This window comes from Triticum dicoccoides, chromosome 4B (assembly GCF_002162155.2).
Source record: "Triticum dicoccoides isolate Atlit2015 ecotype Zavitan chromosome 4B, WEW_v2.0, whole genome shotgun sequence".
Classification (NCBI taxonomy): Eukaryota; Viridiplantae; Streptophyta; class Magnoliopsida; order Poales; family Poaceae; genus Triticum; species Triticum dicoccoides.
In genome coordinates, this window is record NC_041387.1 from 558,044,309 (window position 1) to 558,049,899 (window position 5,591).

At 42.5% G+C, this 5,591-nt stretch overlaps 1 pseudogene; it reads left to right on the top strand.

The window, feature by feature from the left end:
* Positions 1-581: 581 nt before the first annotated feature.
* Positions 582-1,223, top strand: LOC119292813 (annotated as a pseudogene).
* The last annotated feature ends 4,368 nt before the right edge of the window (positions 1,224-5,591 follow it).

Genomic DNA, 5,591 nt, shown 5'->3' on the forward strand with positions numbered 1-5,591 from the left:
CTTTTCCTGGTTCAGAAGAATAAGATACTGGAATTGTGGCTTACATATGGAAAATGCCTTCGTCTTGAAGCTACCAATGCACATCACGGTGAAATCATTGTCAATTAATTGTTAGATTCCCCATATCTCCCATAGCCACCCAAATCTTTTTTTGCATCAAACTCTTCTGCCCTATCACTCCTCGATAAGTGTACTTACTCAGGTTGTGCACTTGGCTAAGCGAGATCTTCCCCTTTGGCATGAGAACCGCCTACCTACGCTAACGTAACTAATGCAGATGGCGGAAGTTAGTTGTTCTCCTATGCCAACATGAACACAAATGAAATCGTCGAATTTCATATAGAAAGAAAAGGAACCACTTCTATTCTCTTTTCTTAAGTATAAGAGGGATAAGTACTTATTCTTGGCTGGCGGTATCATTGCTGCTCCCCGCCTAATGCGGATCATTATGCAATGCTTATGTGAAATCTCAATCCGAAACTTCTTCGTTTCGTTGGAAAAATCAACGACTACGTCAAGATCAGTCTCCTTTCCTTTTAAAAGTGAGCGAGCAGAGCTGAAAAAGATGGAGTTACCTGGAGATGAGATTTCTTTCTACGGATATGAAGGATAGAAATATGCTATTTGCTGCTATTCCATCTATTCGTGCATCAAGTCCGAAGAAAATCTCAATCTATAATGAAGAAATGATAGTAGCTCGTTGTTTTATAGGCTTTCTCATATTCAGTCGGAAGAGTTTAGGTAAGACTTTCAAAGAAACTATCGACGGGAGAATCGAGTCTATTCAGGAAGAATTGCTGCAATTCTTCAATCCTAACGAAGTAATTCCAAAGGAATCCAATGAACAACAACGATTACTTAGGATCAGCTTGTGAATTTGCAGCACTGTAGTAGAATCATTACCAACGGCACGCTGTGCGCCTAAGTGCGAAAAGATAGTGCAAGCATTGTTATGCCGAAACCTAAATGTAAAGTCAGCAACACTTCTAAATGCCACTTCTTCCCGCCGCATCCGTCTTTAGGACGATATAGTCACAGGTTTTCACTTTTCAGTGAGTGAAAGATTTGTATCCGGGTCTACGTTCAAAGCATCTACCATAGACCTAATTCGAGAAGTCTTGATAGTCCTAAGAAAGGTGAGGGTGGGGGTTCTATTTAGGAAGAATAAGAAGAATCTCATTCATGTGTTCATGCTAACAGAAGAGCGGATCCAATACACATAAGACTTTTTTTCAGGAAATTCCTAATTTAAATGATGAATTTGGGATGTCATGCCCCACAAGTTAGTTGCCCAAGCGCTCCCTAGGAGGGCAGTCTACCATAAGATAGAGTTTGAGCCTGGAGCCAAAGCCCCAACCCCTCCATTTTAGGTTTTTATCTGGAAAGAATTTCAGGAAGCCATATCGGCCAGATAAGCCTCTAACGGCTCCATATTGATTTTTCCCCAGTTTTCTTTCAGAAGAAGCGGGAGCCATTTTGCATTGAAACTCGGTATAAGAAGAGTCATCTCCTAAGAAACACTTCTTTCTTATTTATACAAGATTTAAGAGAACATAGTGAAGCCCTCAAAGTGCTAACAAAGTCGTAAGTAGAGAAGTTTTCCAAAAAGATACCTTGTTTTTCCATTAAGTGTGCGTTGTCTGATGAAGAATAACGGGGGAGCCAACTCAATAACCTAGCGGAGGAACCGTCCGGACTTGAAACAGCGGATGCAACCCTTGCATTTCGTTCTTTTTTTATTTGCTCTATTTTCGCTTTGGCACTTCCTTTGGAATAAGGGCATTTTTCTTCTCTACTCGTTCCGTTGACCATCAAACAGTTTCTTAATTATGTTATGTCAAATGATGGGAAAAAGTAAGGAGTAATATAAAAAGACTAGAACTACCCGATCCATTGAAATACGATACGAAGGAAACGGACTTAAATCCCTCATTCTTATTGTTTGTTCTTCTGATCCCCTTGTTTTTCACTCGCTTAATTCGGAAGAGGAAAACGACAGCAGCTAAAGTGAGAAATAAACAACTGCTCGGAAAGCTTCGGTTTGAGCGTTGCTTTTGATGACAGTGAAGAAAACTCGCCCAAAATACGTACGTGGAACCAATGATACCAAAAAAAGAATCAAATATGAGGAGAACTGGGTGCATTGGTAAACAGCTTTGCCATAGCTTGTACGACTTCCGAATCCTATTAATGGCACTCTCCGAATAAATAAGTAGATACAGGCGGACTACATACACGTGCTCTCCGAGTAGGGAAAGTGAGAAATCTACGGTCTTCCATCCGCAGATGTGACAAATCCAATCCAATTTGGTCTTGTCCCGTGGCTCAGACCCGGTTGCGTAAATGCAGCTACCACTACGATGGGATACTCTAGTTACTTACTCTGTTTCAATCCCTATTTGGCCATTCAACAGTAGCGTACGGCCTTTGGAAAGCATCTCTTCCTATAGGGGACTCCCGCTTGTGATCTTCTTCCTTGGGTCGGAGAAAATAGAATTTACCAATTAGAAATGGAAATGCCAAATGAATTGATCCAAACTACAGAAACTATGGTTGAGCTTGCCTGTCATCAACGAAGGATGGTTGTGAAGTTGGTGGAAGAAACCAAACCAATGAATGCAGCTAGTCACCCCGAAAGGCGAGCCCATGTCTTTTGAGAAACTGACACAACCTGTTGTGTTGACTTATCTTATACTAAGGGTCCGTCCCAGCCAACAAGGGATTTCTCATAATTCTAGGATGAAACAACATCATATCTTAGCTTGATTATGAGAGAGATTGAAGTGACAGAAACCGGTTTCAGAGCGTGGAAACGGAAAAGAATGAGGTGAAAGGGCCGACCCATGCGGCCCACTTAGAATGTGCTTTGACTTCCCCAGGTTGTACAATAGCACTATTTTCTGGACCCAAGTTCGAAAAGATTAGGGCACTGGATCGAAGAATAGCTCAGTCCGATAGAAACTTAGGTTGGGCTGGCAGAGGGATGAGTGGAGCTTCTGTATGACATGTACTGGTGTTTCATTAGTCCCTGGATTGGGTACCCTGAAGCTCACTTTGAGGAAGTAGTGCCATTTGGTTCTTCCTTCTTTCACGTCCATCTGCGAATGATTTGAGAATTCTTTTCATCACTGTTTAGATCACAGAATTGACCGTTGTCTATAGAAAGAAAGTTCTCACTCGTTTTCTGTTTGTTTTCATGTGCGCATACACTCAGCCTAATTTAGTAAGTCTAAAGTGGAAGGGCGAGTACGGGTGAAAGCCCACTACCTTCCGGATAAAAGATATGCTAAATTTATAGATAGATTTGCTTCACTATATAGCGTGGGACGAATTGATAAGCTCTGAATGTAGGAAGGGAAACCTTAGAGCTTTCTTCACTTATCTTCCCAAGCAGACCATATGATTCTCATTGTTCTATTTCTCTGTCTTTCCAACCAGCATTCCCGCTTATTCTGATTGGAGTGATGTGTGGTACCGGGGATAATGCAATTGATGGTGCTTGTGGCCCCACAGAATGACCGTATAAAGGAAATAGGCAGCAAGGGAGTTGGGTAGACTAAAGATAATGCCTTTAGCCCTCTGCGGCCTTTCTTTAAGTCGAGTCGTAAGGAAAGATCAATAGGATTTGGTCCATTTGGTGCCCTTCCAGACGGAGAAGCGAGAACCCTTTCTGCTTTGACCGCTTGCCCTCCTGGCACAGATCTGGGAAAAGGTCTCAGTTTCAGAATCAAATATGAATGAAGTTAGAACAATCAGCGTAAGCTCTTTCTCTAGGGCCACTATCAATAATGACAAGAACTCTTACCAACTAGCTTAACGCATCCGGTCTCCTTCTCCTTCATACCCCTAGCAAATATGAATAATAGGAAGAAACAGGTCCTTTCTAAAGGCGGGCATTAGACCAGAGTTTCGTGAGCTGAAGAAGATCGATAAAGCTTAGAACTTGCTCGTTTGTAGGAGGAGGCGGTGGTATAACTCCATTATTTGAACGAGCATTTTTTGCCACCTGTTCAGCATCCACATCCACTACCATTTTTTGATCCTAGTATCTATAGCAAAATCATTATTTGCCTCACTCTATAGAAGGCCTCCCGTATGTAAGATCATCAACCAAGTTCCTTTCTTCTTTTGTTTGTGCCATCTTTACCAACTTCTACTTCTTGGCTGGCTTGATGCTTACAGGTCTTGCCTCTACTGATACTGGTAATGGGGACAAGAACTCCGTGGGAAGAGAGCAGATAGCAATCCTAAACAACCCTTAGAATGGACTCATCAAACGGATGATTGTCATTGATAAGATGGGCAGGTGGTATGTTGATACTGAGCCGCTTCCCCTGTAGTTGTTAGCTTGTTCTTGACAAATCCGATCGGGTCTTCATAATCTAGAGTAAAAGGATTCGAACCTTTGCATGCTGATACCAAAAACCGATGCCTTACCACTTGGCTATACTCCAAATAAACGGTAGGTTCTTGGAGAACCATGGAAACTAGTTAGTTCAAATCAAACTCAAAAGCAATGCACATTATCTATGCCTGTTTTGATTCACCAAGACCCGCTAAAGGCTGATACAAACGAATAGTGGGAGTTCTTTCTTACGAATATAAATGGAGGAAATATCCCTAGTACCTTTGTCCTCTGCAAAGATCATAAGACCAGATGGAGTTGGGTTGATTTCTCGCATGTACTAGACCAGAGATCAGAGTCAGGGGAGCTCTCGTAAGTGAGCCTAAGTAAGTAGTGTGGTTTGAGCGGTTTAGTCACCGTTGAGTTCTCCTTTCCTTGCAGAGTTGGTTTTAGCCGGAACCCCGCTCTTGCCTTCTTCTTGTGTCCCTTGATTATTGATCTGAATTCAAGTTAGATTAGAGAATACCAGTGCCTTTTGATCCACCCTTAGGTTTGAAAACTATGGAGGTTCAGTTACAAAATGCAGTTTATGAGGCTGCTTTGTATGCCAGTGTGCAGGAAGGAGAGTTGGAAGATATACCTAGATCCCCCAATAGAGAAAAGAGCGAGAAGGTTACCTACTCTTGTGGTGGATGGCGGCACTAGAAGTTGATGCTTTTTATGGACGGACATAGAAATTCAATTTACAATAGAGCTACAAACGCTACTGTAAGCCGAAGACGAATGCTGGCCAAAAGTAAGCAAAGCAGGAGAGGCGACGTTTCCTTCAGTTGGTCAACCAACAGGTCTCCTCACTCTAGCATTTCTTCTTTGTTCAGTCGCAAGGCAGGGAAATGGAGGATTTGTTTCTGCTCTGTCCTTTACCGCATCGATGGATTCAATTTCAGTGGATAGAGCTCAACCAGTTGCCATCGTCATTTCAATCACAATTCACTTGGTAGGTAGACGCTGGTTCTGACCTCCATAGTGGCACTTTGACCTTTTCTCAACAACATCTACTTCTAATCTGCTTGAACGGCCCTCTTGTCATTTGACCCAGAATTGAACGAGATGACACCCACCAATATCTTCCACACAGGATCTCCCTTACAGGGCCGTCCTTCTCTCTTTCTTCCCAAGAACATCAGGGGTCTGTTCTCTGAACAAGTCAGCACCAGCCCCGTTACCAATACAGGGATCTCGGTCA